General features: G+C 43.7%; 1 long non-coding RNA gene across 1 annotated transcript; it reads right to left on the bottom strand.

The window, feature by feature from the left end:
* Window positions 1-553: 553 nt before the first annotated feature.
* LOC121070057 lies at window positions 554-4806 on the bottom strand. Its single transcript, XR_005819865.1, has 3 exons — window positions 2810-4806; window positions 2554-2710; window positions 554-1170 (listed from the first exon to the last, which is right to left on the bottom strand). It is a non-coding gene; the product is annotated as an uncharacterized LOC121070057 (long non-coding RNA).
* Between the last annotated feature and the right edge of the window lie 17483 nt (window positions 4807-22289).

The following is a 22289-nucleotide window of genomic DNA, read 5'->3' as shown; positions in this document are numbered from 1 at the left end:
GTAATGAAATTAGCGGCCTTATTTATATTTGGAAAACTAACTGTGGTGTAAACATGCTGATAGGACAGCTAAGTCATAGAAGATGCAAGATAAGACAGAGAAGGTGGTAAGATGCATTTTTCTGTTTGGAAGGACTGAAGGGTTCATGTCAATAGCTCAGACCCAGTAAGGTGATCTTGCAATTGGCATTGTTGTAGAAATGATTTTTCAGTCTGTCTCAGCGGATGAGTATGGTCTGGTAGATGATTCTGGAACAGTCACAGCTTGGTTTCCCGCTGTTTCAGCTGGCATAGTACAGGTTTCCAAGAGAAACTGTGGTATTGCCTTTCTTACGTAGCTTTTTCAACCTACTTGAGGGCTTCCCTGGGCTCTGTTGCTCCATTGGTAGCAGGAGCACGGTGAAACCATGCTTGAGAGGGAGCCTGTGGACAGAACTGGGTAGGAATGAGGAGGCTTGGCCCGGCGGGACAGTTCTCCCACAGATTGTCCTGTCCTCCCGCAGAACAGCAAAGCTAAAATTTCTCTAGGAAAAAAAAATGACGACAACCAAATCCCGCTGTCCATATTTCAGTAAAGGGTGGGCGGGCTGAACTGTTTATTTTTGTGGGGTGCTTTCATGGTCATCACAGTGAGAATCCACCCCCACTGAGAGATCTAAGGAAAGTGGTATTGTGAAGTATTTACTTGTTGGCACTGCTTCATTACCTGTTCTTGATAATTTATGGTGCCATATGGAACAAGGTTGATAACTACCCGTCTTTATGAACACGTTGGTTTCATTTACCTGAAGCAGGCTTTTCAGTTTTGAATGGAATCAGAGATACATTGTTGCCTCATTACAGACCAATTAAAACGCGGTTTTAACCTAACGCTAGGTTGATTATTAATTGTCTGGAAGGCCTTTTTCCTTCTGTGCCTTTAATTAGGATTTCCCATTACAGCCTCATCCAGAAGCAGAGTGCTGAAAACTCTGAGCAACGCTACGGTGCTATGCAGTGGGTGGACGGGTCCAGAGCTGCTCTCATAATGCCGGTGTCGCGCCGATGCTTGCGGTCAGTCTTGGAAGCATGGCAGGAGACCTGTGGCCATTCCAGAGGCCGTTTCTTACCTTGTACCTTCAGCTGATGGCTTGGAGGTTTTAGGTCCGCTGTATGATGGGGGCTTGCTTTGCTATGAAGTGTGAAAGGATTTTAGGGGCCACCATTAAAAATAAAAACAACAACAAAAATGCAACCCATGGCAGAGTTATGGAAGGGTGCTGATGTCATTTAGTGAGAAAGCTGGTTCCTTGCAATCAGTGTCACTCAGGGGCAGGGCAGTGTCCCCCTGTACACCTGCCAGCTGACCTTAGACTTGTTCTGATGAATGGGAAAGACTTTGCTACTGGTAGCACAACTATGCTTGTAGTTATTTATGGGGATCTTTAAAGGAGTGTGGTCTTAGAGGGACCCTGTAGGCACACCATAATTGTGTCATAATTGTGGTACGGTGATGACAGGACTGAAAATTGGGCATTATTTGTTTTCTAATATTTTTCATCTTGTTGCCATTTAATAACTCTGAAGAAGATTTACCGGGAAGGATTTTGGGGAAAACATTGTTAAGTGGAAGTACATATGGTAAAATGTCATGTTTCAGTTGGCTGGTATGGTACTACGTGGAATATGTTGTAAAGGTATTGCTTAGGGCCAAAGGTTTCCCAGCTGGGTTTTGCTTTGAGAGGCAATGGCTTACTCTCACATGCTGCACAGTAGGAAACCTTCTGCAGTGCAGCTCTCCAGTGATTTATTTTAGATGTTTAGCCAAGGACTTAAATGGGTTAGTAGACTAGCACCTTCAGGGAAGTTGCTCTTTATAATTTAACTTTCAGAGAGCAGGTTACAGCGCTCTCAAACAGTTGTGTCAAAGACCCAGCAAAAATTAATGGCTCAGAACTAATGGCAAGCTTTCCAGGATGTTGCTCTGATTTATTGAGTGGTGCTAAGCTCCAGCATCCTTGTGTGGAGAGCACTTGTCTTCATATAAGGGGGCTAATATTACCTCAAGCTGTTGTCAGTTGACTTGGTGAAATTGCTTAGATGCTACTCTCAGTGTAGATAGCTGGTGGTGATTACTCCTAAGTATTCTAAGAGCAGAAACCCTGGGGAAAGGTTGATTAGCTGCCCAGGAGGATGATGTTCCAGCCGTGTAAACAAACTCCTGAAGTCTCCTGGTCATAATGAGGACCAGGCCTCGGTGACAAAGCCCCCTCAGCTCTGTGCTGCTGCATTGAAGTTCAGCAATTTGCAAGGGGAAAGTGATTGGAGTCAGTCCCTGTGATGCACGTAATCCACTAATCACCACTCAGAGACTTCTGGTGCTCAGAAACAGCAGGAGGGAATTGGCTTTTATGAGCTGAAGGAGACACTGGCATATGTTGCTGAGGAGAGGGGGAGGAGGGACTACTTAAATATTTATAGATTAAGGGTACATTGGGATCCCTTCTGTCTTTTGTATGCCTGGTTCCCTGACTTCCTCTTGGGGATAACAAGATGCAAAAACTCTTCATCCTACCTGTGTTTTAACTTGGAAGCATGCAACCTGATCCACCTCCTGTCTCCCAGCCTTTGTGCTCACTCGAATGGATGGGGTGGGTGTGAAGGCAATGCAAAACCTGTCTTGTTGCAGTTCATGTCCCTGGGCTGTTTGCCTTCCTCACAATACACTGCAACTACAAAAGCACCACAGGCTGGACGCGGTCGGAGAGGTGAAGTTAGGAGTGAAATGAACTCAAAAGCAAATTTGTGTCAGGCAACTAGCACCTACCTACAGGAAGGCATCTGTGCTGCTGTCCTGGATCCTCTCCTGTAGGGTATGCGGGCAGAACAAGCGCAATCTGCTGAGGGGAGCTCTAATGCTGCTTCCTACCTCTAGCTTTGTTCAGGATATGACTTCCCTGCAGACTGAAAGGTGACATTTTCATTGGGTTGCTCCTCCTTCAGTGGTTCCTTTTCTTAAGGAGGATGAATTTCACTTTGCGTGCAGTTGCAGAGAAGTCACTGACTCTGTGGACAAAATGCTTTTGCGTGGAGGGTGCTCTGCTCAGTCATGTACAGAACCTGTGAAGGAGATGAGGCCAGGGAAAAAAGGAGAGCTCACGCTGTTTCAGCCTGTTAGAGCAGCCCAATGTGATGGCAGTAATAGAGTAGCAGTGCCCCACTTGGGGCAGGAGGCTGGAGGAGATCCCTAGTGTTACCGCACCCTCTGTGAAGTCACAGGCGGGTGTTCTATTGACAAGTGCGTGGCAGAGAGAAGGGTGTCTGAGCGAGATGACTCGAGGAGCTCCTGCTGTTAAGACCTGTCCAAGATAACAGGAGTAAAAACTGAGAAACAGCATGTGTATCCTTTTTCCAGGCAGTTAAAATCTCTAGGAGAAGTCACGATTTCTTTCCTGCTTTTGGTGTGTGCTGTAGTGAGTGAGTTTTTCTAAAAGATCAGTATCTTTCTCAAGTGGTGCTCACTCTGTAGCTGTATTATTAATGGCAATATTAGTTATTAATATTCCTTGCTATTACATACATTTTTTTCATGAATACTTAAGCAGATTTGTGTAGATGCCAACATCTCTGTGTAAAACCATCTTGGTTTTACACAGCAGAGAAAACTGAGGTGTAGGAGATGAAGAGAACCACTCCTTGCTACCTAGCATGTCATCAGTGCAGCCAAGAGCCAGAGCCCCTGTGTTCAGAGCCCAAAAGCAGGCTGATGTTTTGTTGCCTGCCTTTTCTGCTGCATTGAGAACGGTGGGGTAGAGGCCATGAGAAATTCTGCCGGTCACCTTTTCTGAAACCTCAGTACCCCTGACCCTGCTGGTGGGGAATAACTGCAGATTGCAGTAACGTTAATTTAAGTCCGTGTGCATCATCTAATACATTCCCTTTTGTGATCCAGTTATTTGCGTATGATCTTTAGCTCTTAGTAAAAAGTTTTAATGTGGTGTCAACCAGTCAGACCCAGGTCCTCTCTTACATTGCTGGAAAGGGCGCATAACTACCTTCTGTCCTATTCAGGTTAACAGCTCTTGTAAGACCTATTAAAGACTGCACTTATATAAATCACATATTAAATAGTTTAATATTGGATATTAAAATTGCATAAGTCAGTGCTAATTATTTAAAACTGTTGCGGTAATGAACATCAGCCCTGAAACTGGGTGCAGCTCAACAGTCCTTGAAAGTCACTGGGGAGTCTGTGTGTGTGCTCTGAAGCAGCTCAGATGATGTGCCAGTGGGTCTTTGGAAAAAGCAAAACAAATTTGGCATTGAATGCGCTCCAGAAAGGTCCGATAGCTCGATAAGGTGACAACTGCTTAACCTCTGTCAGTCTGAGTGACAAAATACACCTCTTTGTCAAAGTTAGTCCAAGTTACAGAACTTCCACCTGTTATTGCCGTTGTCACGTCTTTATTTTCTCATCTGTGACGGTCTGGAATTGCGATGTGGCACTACTGGCTCCTACCACAGGTGACCGTATCTTCATGTTGGTGAGTTGAAGCCAGTGCTGCTGGGCTCATCAGGCCACTGTGGTGTTACCAAGTAGGTCCAGGGGTACTGCTGCCCACCTGCAGGATGAGCCCCTCTCAAAACACAGTATCGCAGCAGTGGTTGGCTTGAAACTGGTTCAGGAGAATTATTTACCGTACAGGCTCGGTACTTCTGTCTGATGTGGGTTCTGGCAAATACTGGTGTAAGCTGCTACACTGGCTACAGGGAACAGGATTGTGTTAGCCACGAGCTGGAAATAGTTGCAGCGTTCAGTCCTCAAGCCACAGAGAACTTCGCTGAGGTTTCCTTTTCCTTGAACCTTTGGCTGACACTGTCCCACTTGGATTCTGAGAGGACAAATACGACAATCTTTCTGAAACTAGTAGCCAGTGCACTTCTTTTATTTTGCCAGTGGTGTCACTGCTGCACCACAAGATTTGTGTTTTCCTGTAGGCTTGGAGAAAATAGCAGTAAGAGTGATGTTTAGTGCTTAAAGGGCTGGATGAAGCAGCTGATGAGCTGCGTGATGCTACTGCTCTCCTCAGAACCACATTGGAGCAGGGGAGGCACCCTTTTAGTCCAGTACAAGGTCCCCTTGTACTTCTCACTTCTCTCCAAGCTGTCCCTTAAGCAGCAAAGGGAGATGACAACCCCGAAAGCCACACTTAGTACAGCTGGGGCCATGTTTGAACTGTCAGGCTGGACCTGGAGGACGCGCAGTCCCCATGGAGGGGAGCTGAGTAGTTGGAGTGCTGCTGCCCTCCTGTCCCCCTGCTTTCCCCTGGTGACTGCTGCCAGTCCCACTGCTTGAAGGTGCCTCAGTGGCTGCTGGCCTAAAGGGGCTGTGCAGGCTCTTGCCATGTGTCCTGTCAGGCCCATGGTGTGAGGAAGGATGTTTCCTCATCTCTGTGCTTACGTGGGGATTCCCTTGGGCTCCAGGGGCGGTTTTGAGGCTGGATGTGGTAGGCTTCTTTACAACAGCAAATAGGACTGACTGAGTCACATCGGAGCTTGCAGTCACCACCACAATGTAAATAGGAATGAATTCAAGCCTCAGACGTTGCTAATCAGTCTGGTAATTTCCAAGTCTCAGTGGTGGAGGCAAACAAAGACTTGGATTTGCCTCGTCCTGGTTTGCTAGTGCTAGCTTCTTACATAGGTGGAGGCTGCTTGCCTTGTTTTATTTTGATTTTTAAGTCAGGGATGCTGTGTTTCCCCTGACAAAGAAATGACAGTATTTATCAGCAGCAGATGTGCCTGCTTTGGCTGAATTGCGAACACATGCATTTAATCTTTTTTCTAAGTGTCAGGCTCTAGTTTGAACAATAGGATGGCACCCTATAGTGAGACCTTAAGCTGAGGGGAAAACACAAATCGACTTCAGTTGTTGTTGAGCGGGGGAAAGGGGAAATCCTGTAAACTAATTAGCTCATTTGGCTCAGATGTCATTTCTGATCAAACCACTTAATGCTGCTTTCAGTGGCAGATCAGATGTCTTTTGCATTAAATACCATTCAGCAAGACCAAAATGTGTCTAGGGCACCTGTCATCTGCTCGATGGGGATGCTGGGTATACAATAAATGGCTGCATGTGAACACATCACTGGACCCGTTTCAGTCCCTGCAGTTCGGTTCTGTTCTGTCAAAGGGTGTTTCTAGGGGGCTGACCAGATGCCAGTGAGCTTCAAGGGTTTGTCTTCTGCCTGTTTGCTGGGAATTCCTAGGGAAAGTCTTTTGTCTAAGGGACAAAACCTCCCAAGGAGCCTGAGGGTACAGAGTTACCTGTGCCAAGGGTTTTCTGCCTCATTTAGATGCCTCCTAAGTCAAGAGGCAGCCACTTGTGTTTGGGGTGAAGGCTGTGCAGTTGAGGACTGGCAATGACAGGACTCAAGTCCCTGTAGCTTTGGTGCCAGCCTTGCAGTGAGTATTAAAGAGACTGCTAGGCAAGGAGGGTTAGCTTTTAGCAAATGGTACATATGATTAGCACCCAGAACTTGTAGAAAATGCAGGGTGTGTGTGGGATTAAGGGATATTGGCATTTGTCTTGTATTGAGACGACAGAAAAGGATGTGATTCATTTTTGCTTTCTACTCATTGATATGATTATTAGTGACCATTTCTCCCTCCAGTATTTTTTTTTTTGACTGTTTATCCAATGTCAGAAAAAGGTTAAGAGAATAGGCAAAAACAAACCAGCAAGTGAGGAAGGTGCTTCTTAGATCTATTTTTAGATGGTCTACTTTCTTTTAGGTAGTTCTGTGGGTTGTGGTGGCTTTGGCAGTGCTGTGCTTATAAAAGCTCTTGTGAGACACGTCCACCTGTAGCTCTAGAAAGAAAAGGTAGATATTTTCTTTTGACCAGGAACAAATCACAAGGAATCATACACAAATGACTTTATTTAGAAGGATGGTGAGGAGAAGAACTGCAGACAGATTTAGTGCTTAACCTGGAGCCAGTGTTCCCACAGGTGGAAATTGGTCAAAATTTGGGCAGCACTGTTTTTGTGCTCAAGTGTCCCTAAGCTTTCCCAAAGCTTTCTCAGAAAACTGAGCAAAAGAAAAACAAAATGAATCTTCCTTTCTAGAGGGACAGACACATGTAAATTAGACTTACTCTCATCCAGTCCTGCATGTTCTGTCACAAGTGTGGTATGACAGCCAACGTGGTGAATCATGCAAGAGAGAGAAGAGGGCCAAGTTTTGACCTGGTGTAAATGTGGTATGTTTCTCTTGAAGTCAGTGTTTTTTTGCTGGTTTACACCAGCTGAAAATATTGTCCAGATGGTCCTGATGAGGGAGAAATATCATGAGCCTGCTCTTCTGTTGCATTGCACTTTATGTAATGATTTCACACCTGTGAAAATTGGTACAAGATCAAAATGGAGATTCATACAAATGTAGATACACAATGGAGTGCAAGGCACCTGAGAGCAAAGCCCATCAATTTTTTCCAGAGATAGCTGCGCAGTGGAAAAAAATTATTCCTGGGGAGTCTCACTTGAAGCATGAATTCATACTTGTGTGTATTCTCTATCTTTTCTTGTTTGTGGATAATTACAGTGAGAGCACCTTGTATACAAAGGGGAAAAATTGATGGAACTGACGTTAATAAGTGTGCAAGTAGGAATATGTAGAGACAGTGGTGCTTGAGCCATAAGCTTTGCAAGTTCTGTGAGACACTCATGTCAGTTGCCACACTGGGATAAAGTTGGTGCAACTTCTGTCTTTGTAAGCATGCAGTAGGTGTACCTGTGAAGGGGACAGGTGTGCCTTGGCAGTGCATTACTGGAAGTCAGAGTTTTTAATCTCTTGAGAATTCAGTGAAAGATAAGTACAATTCCTCTAACTCTTGTTTTTTTTCAGATCACGGAACTAGAGGAATGAAAAAACTTTGGTAGCCAGTGCTTACCTCTGCTTGGTCTGATCCTCCCCCAAATGAAATAACTTTTCAACCTGCTGAGGTTGTGAGAACTAAATGAATCCAGGTCAGCTCAGGATACAAGTCTTTGTAACAGAGGAACACTTTTATCTTAATTTGATGATTGAAACTTCACTGTGTTGGGCTGAGAGGTTAGAAGTCAATTGACAGTAAGGGCCAGGTCAGGTGATGCTAGCTTTGCTCACAGAGCTCTGCTTGTATAGGGTTGCCAGAGATCTGACTTGGAAATAATGGAGAGCAGGCAGCACGTCTTTAATCAGAAATAACTGTATCAGTTGTCAGGATACCTGAGAAGCACTTTTTAGAAGCATTGCTCTCAGCAACACTTAAAGTATAGCTTGGCTGTGTGGACAGGACCTGCTATCAGCTAGCAGGTTCTAACCTCTGGCAACGACTGCACAGTTGGTTTGTTGTTTCTTTATTTTTTAAAGAAAAAAAAAGATTTGGAGGAAGGTTTGCATCTCAATATTTTAGCAGTCAAGCATAATAGAGTAAGAAAGGTGTCAGAATGCATTTTATCTAATACAACAGGATGCTGTAGGTAAGACTGTTTGAAATTTGTTGAAAAGCAGGTGACAGCCACCCATGGAAGAGTCTCACTTCCTTGAAGTGTGTTATGCTGTGCTGTTGCTACTAATTTCACAAGCTCTCTTGCAAGCAGGGAAGTGAATGAGTGATGCAATCCCACTATACAAAGCCGCCTTGGCCTACGAAGTTCCCAGGCTATTTAAACATGTTCCGTGTAATCCACTGCATGCATAAGCTTGTCAGGAGAACTTCAGCAAAACCCACCCTGTAATGTGTTCAGAAGGGGTGACTGCCTGCACCTGGGACTGGTCCTGCATGGCTCTGCTTGCGTTTGGAGCCGGTTGTGCTCCTCGTGGGTGAGCCAAGTGCGGGCAGGAGTTGGTGCTTTGACCATGCACACAGTACTTCAACGTGGAAATTGGGGCTGTCAGTTTGTGTGCTAGGGGCTTTACAGTAGGGCACTTAAATAATTTAGAATTAGAGATCCCCAGGCAGAAAACTGCTTTCTTCTGTCTTACTCCTTCTGACTCTAGCTCTGATAGGTGTTTAAAGTATAGGCAGATTTGTTTGTACTGCTTGGGTCCTGATCCTGCTAAGAACGGTGCCGTACTTAAATCAGATGCACACAGGTTGCCTCGTTGTCAGTATCTTAATAGGCTATCACAGATCTGTTTGCAGAAGCTCTGGGGGATGGGGGAGATGCCTTGTGGTCTGTCAGTTGTCTTTTGTGAGCTAAGCACAGTTAGCGACTGGTTCGGGGCAGGCTTCAGTCAGAAAGACTACCATTAGGATACGAGATGTAATGAAACTTAAGCTCCTAATTCATACTAAATTTCCCAGGGTTTTGAGGTCCCAGTTCTCCCAAAATACTGCGTTTGCCCATGCTAAATAGAGCAGTGCACTTAACCAGCTGTGTATAAAAGGTGTTTCTGCAAACTGACTGCTGGTGTCAGCTCTTATAAGGTTAGAATTGTTTTTTTCCTTACTATGAAAGTTTTTATTCAGGTGTATGACAGGCTAATATTGCACTGCACAGGATAAACTAAAAAATGGGTACAGGAAAGGTGGTATATTATAAATACTGTGATAAGATATAAGGAAGACATGATATATATTGGACCTGTATGTATTGGGGACATGGTTGTGTAGCAGCAGGAAATAGACACTATCATAACAAAGGAAGGTGTAAATGCTGTTCCTGCTCAGTTTTAGTCCAGAACCTCTTAATTCTGGAGAGCATTTTATGTCTGCCGAAGATCTTGTTGTGAATACCTGTCTGGTATGCAAGCTAAGAAGCATGCAGGAAGAGAAACCTTGTGATGCTTGTTATTACATTGGAGATGTGGACTGAGGACTAACATGCTTCAGCAAGTGACTCGTTGCTGTTGTTTTACTTGGGCCATAGAAACAAACAGTGGGAATGATAGGATAAGCATTATTCAAACACACCTTTCTGTTGGCAGACAGGACAGAAAATAAGACACTTTTTTTTTTTCCCTAGAACAGTGATAGTTTTTATTAAAAAGTAATTTTTTTTCCTTAAAGTTGTTGTTGAGTTCAAATTCTGAAATCCTATATTAAAACTCAAGAAGCAGAAACAAAATCAAATGTAAACAACGTGCCTATGAAGGAAGTTGGGTGGCTTGATTTGCACCAGCATTGTGTTTTGCTCATGGTATAACCTTTCTGCTTTGTGTCGTGTTACTGTAGAGTTTGGACAGGCTGACTATTTATTCCCTGCATTTGCATAGTGTCCGGATAGAGATGAGAAATTTGCAATGTGTAGTGGCTCTTCTGTTTGACATGAACAGCTATAAGAGTATTATCCCTGTGGAAAGAAAAACGGGTTTTGTAGTGTATAATGTTTAAGAATCTTACAAAGCCCTTTAAGCTATTCGGGTACCCTAAATTAACTGTGGTCTACAATTCTGAGATGCAGGTCTCCATTGTCAGCTACGTCAGTATTGCTTTGTCTCTTGACAGATGTCTAGACAGGTTGGAGAATCAATTTCTAAACAGGATAGCTTGTGAAGTGGGCAAGCAACACACCTTACCTGCAGCTTTTCCTACCCTTCCCTTCTCTGCATATGTAGAAGCAAGTTTCCCACCCTCTTAATCTCTTAGGTTTTTGGTGTGAGCAAAAAGTATCAGAAAAGCCGAGGCCTCATGCAAGCACATGTTGAAACAGGAAACAATCTGTGGATTGTGCAATGTTTGTTTCCTAAGGCTGTTGGTAAGAAAACGAACCCCAAACACTGCGTCTGAAACCATGCTAGGAAGTGCCCATCTCATAACCTTTTTCTGCTGCATCTGTCCCCCATGCCAGGAGCAAATTCCTAGTCCTGTGTAACGCAGGATGGTGTTTTTCCTCTGCAGAAGGATCCCGTGGCTTTTCCCTCATTTCTCTCTCTCTCCCCCCGTATGTGGGAGATGATGCTGAGACCCAAGCTGATGTGTGTGAAGATGCTATCCTTCAAGCGCCCTGGGACTGAAATGCAGCTGTCACTCTCCAGTGTGAATAACAGGAAATTTAATTTGTTGGGTGGAAAGAGTTAAATGAACTTTAACTGAAAAGCTCTATCTCTCCCTCTCAGGGTAGAAAATAGCCAAGGGCAACAGCGGATGACTAATGTGTAGAATATTGCAATTAGTATAGCAAGGTACTTACAGGGATCAAATTAAAAAATTCATTAACGTACGCACTTAATTAAGAAACACTTTTCGGTTTACATGATAAATTATGACACCTATTAAATCTTCTGGTACAAGCTGTAATGGCTTCTTTGCTCCTGGGCAGAGAACTATTGCCTTTGAGGTCCTTTGAACCTCCCCAAGGACCAACACTGCTAGTTACAAGTGTGTTAAAAACAATGCTTTTTTTTTCCTTTTTTTTTTTTCTCCTGTGAGGTACAAACCTTGCTTCACTGCAAACTGATTTCAAGTAAAGTAACCAGCCTGGGGATTAGGAGACCCATCAGCCTGCAAACACAATGGATGATGAAACAAACAAAAAATGACCTTGAGAATAACTAAAGAAGAAAGTTAGCTGGATGCTGGGTGCCCGTGAGGCAGCGGGATGCTTTAGATGGGATGGCATCTGCACATGTCCTCATGTGGCTTCGGTCGGACGCCACCCAGCCCATCTGGCACAAATGCAGCACCAGGAGTATGACAAGAGAGGTTTCTCTTGTCAGGTTTCTCTTGTCAAGGCAGGGCTGTTGGCTCCAAACTTTCCTTGCTGTTTGGGGTTTAATTTATTTCTTTTTGGACTAATTCTAAGCAACAGCCAGTTTAAGGAAAAAAAAAAAGGTGGAAAGAACTTTTTGAAAAGGCTCGGCATATTTGTTGTTGGCTGCAGGTGGCTTTCTTTTTTGCAAGTTCTTTGTGAAGTGCAGCATTCAGAGATCCTGAGCTGTATTGCTGCAGGTGCTGGGATGTGGCAGAGCTGGGTGGGAGCCAGGCCGTTAGTTCTGCTGCACTGGGAATGTGACGTGTTAACAGGACAATCTGGTGACTGCTGTTTCTTATATTGAAAAATAGACCAAAGCTGCAGTTGATGAAATTTCTCTAACTGCAGTTTTGGAAGAAAAAATAATCATCTGGATCCATCTGATGAGAACACTTTTTATTTCGGTTTTGTTGTTGGACAAGAAATAGTTTGGAACTGCAAAATCCAGACCACCTGTTTGCAGCGGATTGCTAGAGAGCGCTCTGACCTTCAGGAGAATGCTTGTTCCACTTCGGTTTTGTAAAAAAGCTTATCTCATCAGTGGCTGTGTGAATCTGCCAGACCTTTTATTTTGGATTAATCTACGTTTTCTCATCTAAAAAAGATTTCTCCGTATCAATGTTAAGAGGCAAGTATCAGGTTAGCACCATGGGCTAACTTCAGCACAAGCAGAGGATGGTACCCAGAGTCGTGTTTGACCACGACGGAGCTGATGGCCTGTGGTAGATGCAGATGTTCTTCATGCATTTTCTTAGTGAACTGTTCCAGAATCTGCCAGATAGATGTAGTTGTTCCCTGATTCCTTTCTCATAGTACATCTGGCCTGTAATCCCATTCCTTGTCTTTCAAAGAGTGCCTGATTTGGCTTAGTGCTGTGCCTAGCCAGGAATATTTCTGCAGCCAAGTGACTTTGAAATATGGCCCAAGTGTTAAATTCCACACAGCCTTACACAAGCAAAAGCAGCAGTATGAGGCGCAAGCAGAGGAAGAGCAAATCTTAAAGCAGTAAAGAGGGACTTGTGGCGTGTGCCTGCTGTAATCCTGTGGAAAATCATTTGGTGTCTGGACTCATCCCTGAGCAAAATCCTCAGGGGTGTAAGCCACTTTGAGTCTTTTTACCTCTAACACCTGACACCACTTGCAGGCACCTCAAAAGTGTTTGGTATCTAGCATCCCTTGAGCACTTCAGGCACCTTACTGCAGTCCACATGCTTCAATTTCCAGCTTTCCACAAGCACTCCAGCTGGGTGTTTAATTTTTAGCCTCCAAAATTCATCTCTTAAAATCTGACCCTGCTTATGATCCCAAATATTTCAGACAGTCTGAACCTGTGTTGTGCTGCCAAAACCTTGGTGAAGTTGAATCCATATTTCTTATAGACTGACATGGATTTGCTCATAACTGAGTGTAAGTTGTGAATAATGTTGATGGAATGCACGCAGTTTATTAAACAGAGCAACTCTAACTAGGCTAAAGATTTACTGTTTATTAACAAATGCTTGAGATGTAGATGAGAATAACCCTACAAGAAGCAGGAATATCTTGGTTGCAAGAGGTACTTAAATGCTACTCAAAATTGAGGAGGTTTTCTGCAGACGTGACTGCCTTCTGCCTTGATGTACAGCTACGTGCTCTCTTCCTTGAAGCCTGCTTAGCAGCTTGCAGAGTTTAGTGCAAACATTTGCCCTTCTCTGTGCAACACCCTTGATGTCATGACCTTGGCAAGCTGATGGTTGGTGGCTGGTGCATTCCCTGTATCTTCCATCTGGCTGCCCTGGAGACTGAGCTGCACTTGGGGGAGCTGTGGGGGACATAGCAGGTTTGTAAGCAGTGGGACGGGGACCTGCAGTGCCCCGAAGCACCTCTGCCTTCTTCACCTTCTTTGTCTGGTCAGGATCAGAATTCTGTCGAGTGCTTCCACAAAGGTCTAGCCTTTGACTTAATTATATGGAAGGCAAGTGATATCTAGCATCCACAGTATTTTATCGACACTGACAGGCCTGCATAAATAAATAAAAATCTTATTTTATGCAGTGAAATATCTTGTTGCTTTTTAATAAATCAATAACTAGAGGTGACACTAGAAAAGTGTCTTTAAAACGATTTTTGAGGTGAAATGGAAAGCACTAGATTATCCTTATTAGCGATTTTCTTCGCAGATTGTTTGGTTTGAAATAAGTTCCCTGACGAGTTCTCCAGAACAGTCTATAATGACTGCTAATCACTGTGTTTGTCAGCACTTAGAGCTTTATATCTTTCTTAGAGTGTGTGAGGTGCCTTATCTGTTGCAAGAAGTGCTACTAAAAATCACTACCAAATAAATATGCCAGTCTCATTTCAACTAAAACCACATATCTATTTGCCAGAGAATGGTTGTCTTGAGTTAAAAAATATCTCAGAAATCTGACTTAGAATCCTCTAAGGGAGGAGATTTTTTTTTTTTGCTGGTCAGATCTGCTTCAATAGCATCTGTTCAGAGCTCTAGTAAAAGTATGTGGTCGAGTCCTTTATCAGCAAAGAGTTAATGCTTTGCACAAAAACTTGAGCCTCTTCCAAAATGCATAGAGCTGTAAGACTGATGTGAGACCCTAGTTGTAAACTGCAGAGTCTTATAGCATAGCAAATGGGAAGCTATGCGTGCACCCAGTTTTTTTCTGTAACCAGAGGCCTTCCCTCTATTCCTTGCACAAACTCCACTCAAAGTGGCCAGCACTTGACTAGAACTATCTCATTGGATTTTGTAGAGAATGGCACGGGTGTTCTCAAGCAAAATAAATTGAGCCTAGGATCATAGCTGCTGGGTTGTTCTCGTAATTATGTCAAGAGTTGTATCACTCAGAAAAGGTACAGAATAAATAGCAGGTTGCGTGGAGACAGGTATTTGATCAAGCATAGCTTGGTTTAAACACAAAGATTTGTTTCTTAAACTTGGATTTGTACTAGTGTGTATGAAACTTTGTTGTATATTTACAGAACTGCTTCTATACCAGAGTGCATTTAATGAGCCCTGATACAAAACATGTATCCAGTGGGGAAACTTGCTATTAATTTCAGTGTGCTTTAGATTGATGGCTTGTTTGCGTGCACATTTTTCTATCTGAAGTACTTATTAGGTATCCCTGTGGTGCTGAGCCAGAGGTGGTGCCTGTTCAAAGAGTGAATTTCACTGTTCCTAATGGCAATTTTTGCTGTTATGAATGTTCATAGCCCACACAAACATGTAAAAAGTCTCTGCATGTAACAGGATGTAGTGATCGTTCAACTGGGAATGCCAGAAATTTGTTTAATATTCAGTGCATACAATCATAAAAATCGAGCACGTTTCTTTTGAAATTGTCATTCTGCAGATGTGTAAGGCTGGGTGTTTAAAGCCTTGTTTGCATTGGTGTGAAATTCTGCTGTCACCTCGACTGCTGAAAATGAAAGGTTTTTGAGCGTCTCAGGCTAGCTCCTTCAACACGAAGGAATTGGGGAATTCCTTCTGAAACATACTGGTCAAGCATAGTAATACTACTACGTCCCTTTTTTTCCACTGCCATTGTAACATGCATGTGATTGTGTCCCCTGATCACGCTGGAAATCTGTGCAATGACCTGGCCTGGAGAGAAACACAAGGACTGTGAGGTTTTTGGTTCCCACTGATGGCAGTTACCCCGCTCCATGATGGAAACACCTGTGTGTGTGCTGGTGGCGACCATCTCACCACAGAACATGCTCAGCCACACTCCTGTGTGGTGTCACAGGCAAAAAGAGCAACTGTTCACTGCAAAGGCTTGGACAAGAACAAATTGTTTCTGTTGCTTTAACCATGCTAACCTTTGTAGGATTTCTTTTTTTTTTTGTCTTCCTTCATCCTGTAGGCACTGGCATTGAATACTGATGAGGAAATACTTGGTCTAAAGCCAGCTAGTCAATTTTGGTTAATTAATTGGAATGGTGATTGGCAAAAACCCAGCCCAAATTTTTGTAGGTAATTTATAGCATAGGTAATCGTTTACTCGTGGATAATTATCTCTACCTGTAGGTAGCAGAAGGTAATGGTTATTGAGATCCAGATGCATCACTAACAAACGCGATTTTAGGAAATTGCAAATACTTAGACTGAGTTATCTGTTCAATTATTGAGGAGGCAACTTCAAGTGTACAGTAAATGCACCCCTTCCTATTATTTGATTCCCTGTTCCATAAGCCCAGGTGAACAAAAATAAGTGAGAAACAGTTTATTGTTATTGGGAAGCCAGTATTCCTATTCTAAGTGTGCGAGCTAGCACAGATGAGCTAGACTTCTGGGATGTCATAACTTGCTTAATATAGGCTAGCAACGAATTGCTACTGCTTGGAAGCAACTGGGTATAAGGGGGGTTCAGGAGAGTACTCTGGGATAAGTAACCTATTCTGTGGCACAGGTCATATCCTGAGCCGTGGCTAATACCGATTTTGAAAGCATGTGGTAGCTTTTGGGAAGGTGTCACCTTCAGGGGAGTAAGATAAGCTCATCAAGCAGAGAGCATAATGGGGCATCTTTATGAATATCGGTCTTTGCCAGAACATCAGCCTTGACAAAGGTTCCTACAGTGTTTGTGACCTGAGCAACACTGTTCCTGGGTGTACCATTTGTCACCCCTTGAGCGGAAACGAGGTGTATAACAGGTAGCCCTGGGAGCAACCTAGCTGCCTGTGCAGAAACATTGTACTCGTTTGCAACAGAAGGCAGAGCAGAAAGACAAAAGCAGGCAGGGAGCTGATGGCAAGGGGAGGAGGATGTTCAGCCATCCTGCTGTTCTCTCATTCATTCCCACGAGAAGTAAATAAATGATGGCTGTGCACTTCAGGGGTAGGACCAAGCAGCTCCTGTGTCAAAAACCACCCTGAAGAAGGTGCAGTCCTGGGAATGTGTGGTTGGGGAGAGGAGCTGTTTTGGAATCAAGGATTAGTAACGACAAACAAAAACACTTGGCAAGTGTGCTGGTATAGTTCTCCGCTATAAAAGAACAAGAGCTGAGTGAACACCAGTTTTTCAGTGATGCAGCAGATAGCTTGCTCGTCTAGAGATTCGAGGTCCCTGCCCTGGTCCCTGCTGACCTTAGTAACTGGAGGAACAGTACTGCAGTAGGTGGACAGTAGTAGGAACAAAGCTAATTGCTTGTTTCTACTGCGAATGTAGCAAATATATTTTGGAGTGTGATGCCTATTTGAAATGATTCAACTGGACGTTTTCATCTTCTGTTGTAAATGTCAGTGTTGTGCCCTCTTCTACAGACCGTGAATAGATGCATGTTATCTCAGGTTTTGGCATTATTGGAAAATTCCTGTTGATCTGTTTGAGCATTTGATCTCCCTCTTGTTGCTATGAAATATCAGAAGTTTTAAACAAAAGAGCAATGTATCCCAGTGTGTGTTCAACACTCTTAGAAGTGACAGATATTTGAGAGAGAGACCAAATTGATGGGCTTCGAGACAGCCGTTTTCGTTTTCCGTGAATGGGCTGGGCCCATTTTCTTTTTCACTTAAAGCTGTTTGTTTTGCACATGGAATCTGATGAAGTTTCCATCTTTTTGTTCCTTTTTCCAGTGCAAACTGTAAAAAACAAAAGCAAAGCCCCTGACATCATCTTACTGCAGCAGTGGGGTGATGTTTTTATCTTGTGAAATACTTGGTAAGTACATGGTGTTACTTCCAAAAGGGAACAGGCTGGAGACATGCCTTGGAATAAGAAGCAGGTCTGTAGGCTGTCATCCTAATTTTGCATTAGTGACAATATGAAATTCAGCTCTGTCCCTCAAGAAGAGAGCAGAGGCTTCTCCAACAAGATGAGAGGAAAAAAACATTACGTTTTGCCTAGCAACAGCATGATATCTCAATTCTTAACACCACATTCTTCGAGTCCTGTCTCTTTTGGGCATGCCAACATTACAGTTCCTCCTTTTGTCCAGAGTGGGTCAGAGGGCCCCAGGACAGCCCGGACGGCTTTGGGGCGGTGGCTGGGGCTGCCTTGCTGAGCAGTTTTGCCTGTGAAGCTTCCCTTAGTGCTTCAGGGATGGTCATCCTCTGAGGACCTTTGAGGATGGGTCTCTGAAAGCAGTAAGCCTGAAAGGGGGCTCTTCAAGCTGTAAGTCAGGCTTACTGTAGCTCTCGTCATCTCACGTGAGGTAAGTCAGAAGAGCTGATTTAATACCACAGAAGTGCTGATTTAGTACCACAAAGTCGTCATCTCAAATCAGTTTATACTCTTGGCACTTGGCATAGTTTGATTTATATGTTAAAAAAACCCTTCCAACCAGCAAGTTGCGTATATAAGGAAGCTGATGGTTTGAGTGGATTGCATATGGCCCAGGAGAGGCAAGTAGAATAGGAAACATATGTTTGGCACCCACAGGTACTGCAGAATCAAGCGAGTGTGAATTGCTAAAACGTAGTTTACATAATATGGTCAATAATATGCAGCAGATGGAGTCTGAGTGTATCGCTTAAATCACGAAATCTCTAAACACTGTAAGGGATTGCACAACAGCAAACTTGAACTTTGAAGGTAAATTGATAAATGATTTTCTGTTTACTCTAGCCGGTGTGAACCAAACTAACTGAATTAGAAGAATTCTTTTACTCTGGATGGACAGTTGTGATGGCCACTACTTTAATTGTTCATGTTGGGAAGTGCTGGTTTGAAGAAAAGATAAGTAAATCATCCTGTTGGGTGGTGTATGAGACTCAGCCTGCAGATTTCCTTGTACTGCCCTTGGACTGAAGTTGTTGCATTTTTTTTTTATTGACAAAAACTGTCTGTGTTGGTAGACTTATTTAAATGGAAGGGAATTCTTCTGTCCCTTTACCTTATGGCCAGTTTTTGTGAACTTGTCAGAGCCAAACCCTGTGTCTTGGTTTTACTGCTGCCAAATTAGCTTTGCTCAGCTGGAAGATGCTTCTCACGAGGATCAGCCTGCAGTGCCAGCTGGGTCTGGATGGTTCTTTCCTCCTTCTGAGACATGACTGTGAATTAAGGTACCAAAGCCTGGCTTTAAGCTGTGTATTTAGAAAGGACTGTCCCACAACCTTACTGATGAAGTACTTGTTGATACTCTCTAGTCTGGGGCTGAGCACAACTTTTTTTAGGCCTTTGATGAAGGCTGAGGGAAGCGTTTGCAGGATGTGTGCAGGAGATGCTGATGAACGTAGGTCTTTACTGCTGATAAGCCTCAACCACTGATTTTCCAAGAGTCAAAAACCTATCTACACTGTAAAAGGAAAACCTTTCCTAAATTAACAGCTGGCATCGTAAATCTAAGACAATACTGTCCACACTCATTCAGCCAGGTACTTGTGATCTTAATACCTGTGCTGAGCAGTGCCCTCCAGGGCTCCCTCCCCAGCTCATCATTAGTGTGCACAGCAGAAAGCTGGACACAGGGTACCCAGTCACACTGGAAAGACAGCGCCTTCCTCATGGAGCTCACCAGAGGAAATGGCCCTGAGCAGCTTGCTGCTGAGTTCCTGTAATACTGTTGTGTCATGTGTGTTCCCGCTGACCAGTGTAGTTGTTCTGCCTGCTAGGGTCGGAGGTAGACGTTGAGTTGACCAACGTTGAAGCAACAAATGGTTGAGGAGAGTGCGTGTAACCCACAGCTCAACATAGAGTTTTGTCAACATGAAATAGTACTGAAAAACAATCAGAAAAATACAGGGTGCTTCTGAGGCACGTTTTTTTTTCTCTCGGTGTTTTGCTGCCTGCTCTGTTACGGATTTACAGGATATGAGGTGAGGAGTAACACAGAGAAACTCCAGTATGGTTGTTGGAGAGGGCTTTCAGGCTACAGTGTAGGAATCACAGGTGGTTTTTGTGCCTGACTGGTCAGGAGTCCATAAGAAATTCAACTAGAAGACTGTGTGTGTAACTCGTTCCTAACGTCTTAGCAGAGATGAAAGTTGGCACATATATAGTCTTTGCTTGGATCTTTTGTTGTTATATACTTTGCCAAAATTCAGTTTGGCTATTTTCATTTTATGCAAGTGTGAAAAATGTTATCTGTTTAAGTTGCTTCTTTGCACTTCTATGAATAAAAAATGGCTTTAATTAAATTAAGAAAGAGCTTTGACAAGTGATTTGTCTATAATATGTACTTATGGTTTGTGGCATTTCAAAGAATAAATAACCAAGATGTTGAGGCTTAAACATTGGCTGCTGCACATGTTCTGTCAATTCCTTGGTTGAGGGAGAAATGTTTCTTTGAGTGTAGATTCAGGTCCAGATCCTGCAGTTCCTGTATATTCAGATCCCACGCCACCTTGGGAGATAGGGGAAGATCTACCAGGGGAGAGTTTCAGTCTGTCATTGATGTGGTGAATGAACTGAACTGGAAACAGCCCAGAATGTCTCAGGAGAAGTTTTTAAGGCAAGCAAGAGCAAGGCTTTGATTTCAGCTCTGCAGACGTGCGGGAGAATCAGGAACAGCAGGCATCTAGTTAAATCCACGAGCAGATGAAACCGCGTAAGCTGCAGCAAGTTAGAAAGAACCGAGACTTTGGAGAGACTTTGCTCCAGTCCCAACACCACCCCAGCTGCAGGCAGGGGAGAAGCAAGTAATTTTTTCTGGGTAAAATTCAAAAAAGAGATGATCTATTGAGAAGTTATCTCAAAAGGACAAGTTTGGAAGCAAAATGCATCCCAGGATTATTCACGGTGATGTGATTGTGGCTTTGCCTTCTTCAGCATTGGAGATAAAAAAAAAAAAAAAAAAAAAAAAAAGGAAATAGAAGCATGGAGAAAATCCTTAAAACAGTGAATTGTGTTCTGAAATCTATAGAATATAGGTTGATTTTGAACTTTTTTTCTTGAGTGATTTTTCTCTCTGACCTGGCAAACTTATTGTGTGAGAAATTGCTTGTGCAGAAAGCACATGCAGAAAGCAACAGCAAAAGCCTTGGGTTTAGAAAAAAAGTCCTGCTAAATCAATGGGCCTTGTTCAGCCTTGGTCACGTTACATCTTGAGTGGAGACCGTGCTGACAAATGGCAAACAACTGCACTTTTTCTGTGCTGGAATGTAAATGTTGGCCGAGGCAAATGCAGTGAAAACTTTGCGCATGGGACAGGAAATCCTGATGTGATTTGTGTAGCTGTCATGGGCTCACTTGTGCGGTTCATCCTTATCTTAAGATTGGACTGATGGAATCCTTTCCTGCCAATACAACTGTTGACATTAAGCTTTGCCTGACAGTTGTGGGCTGGCGGTGGTGACAGTCTGAAAGTTTGGACAAATGCTGTCAAAATAAGCAGTGAAATGGGAGTGCTTCACTTGCTCCTTGTACCGTAAGGCGGGCTGGAGAAGGAGGAGCAGAGCAGAGGCTTGGTTACGAGGCAGGAGAGCAGCTGGACCTGTAGCCACTCGTGAAGCCATCAGACTGCAGTGGTCAGGCTGTGCCAAGGCAAGAGCTGATATGCCATGCATTTGGAGTGCTCATGTAGATCTTTGCTGCAGATGAGGCGGGTTTGATTCCTTTTAACAAGTCCATTTCTAAAAACAAAAGAAATCTAATGTAAACCTCACTGAAATCCACCTCTAGACCTAGTGCTTAGTCAAAGCTTTTTTTCAGGAGTTCCATGGCATTTAGTGCACACCTAGGACAGAGGTTTTGGTTTAGTTCCCTCTGAAGTATCTCTGGTCAGCTGTTCAGCTACAGGCTTCGTGGAAGTTTGGCCGCCTACAGTTTTACTTGGTTTAAAAATACAACGTGTTAATAGCCAGGAAAAATCTGGAAAGTATCACCACACCTCAGTCTGTCGTTTTTAGTTGCTGTCTTGAAATCACAGGCCTTGGCTCCCCTTCTGTGTAATATGTCTGGCTGTCACTGTAAGTGCCTTCAGAAAGTTGTAGCTCTGGGTGGAGAGACAGGTGACACGGCTATTAGCGTGTGAAACCTTGCTGTTGAAGGGCAGCGGCAGTGCTGTGTTCACCTATGTGGAGGTTGAGGGTTGGCCTCTTGCCTCTGCTCTTTGCTGGTGGTGAACTTCCCACCGAGCTTGCTCGGAGAGCGACTATGCTTTGTTCTGCAAGTCAGCCGCGGTCTGGCTCGTGCTGTACAGCCTACCTTTTGAGTTATTTCTCTTTTTTTCTAGCTGACTCTTTGACACCCACCACCTCCCCGCCAGCCTGGTGTGGCTGATCAAGCTGTTCAAACAACTGGAAGACATCAGAAGTTAAACACTCATTATTTTAATTTGATGCTAATCATGTGTTAATGAGACTAATCCTTGCAATGATTCAGGTAATTTGCTTAATGGCTGCCCAGAGTACAGATTACAGCAATCAGTCACGTCTGATAAGATATCTGTTGTGGAGGAGGTTGTCAGGTGAATGAGGTGGGAGAAGGCTAAGGAGTAAGGTCTGATCTCACGTAAGTCACCAGTCTTCCTCTATTTAGAGTGGGGAGGCAGAAAAGTCCTGCTGTACATCCTTGCACTTTGCAGAGATTTGTTTCTTTCAGTAGCCAGGGAAAAGCGGCTCAACTGCCTGTGCCTAGAGGTTGTTCTGTCAGTTCTGGAGATCATATCCTCTCCTGCCTTGGGAAGGGAGTAGTA

This window comes from Cygnus olor, chromosome 4, assembly GCF_009769625.2.
Source record: "Cygnus olor isolate bCygOlo1 chromosome 4, bCygOlo1.pri.v2, whole genome shotgun sequence".
Classification (NCBI taxonomy): domain Eukaryota; kingdom Metazoa; phylum Chordata; class Aves; order Anseriformes; family Anatidae; genus Cygnus; species Cygnus olor.
Note: the sequence above shows the minus strand (reverse complement) of the source record. Positions and strands in the feature narration are given on the sequence as shown.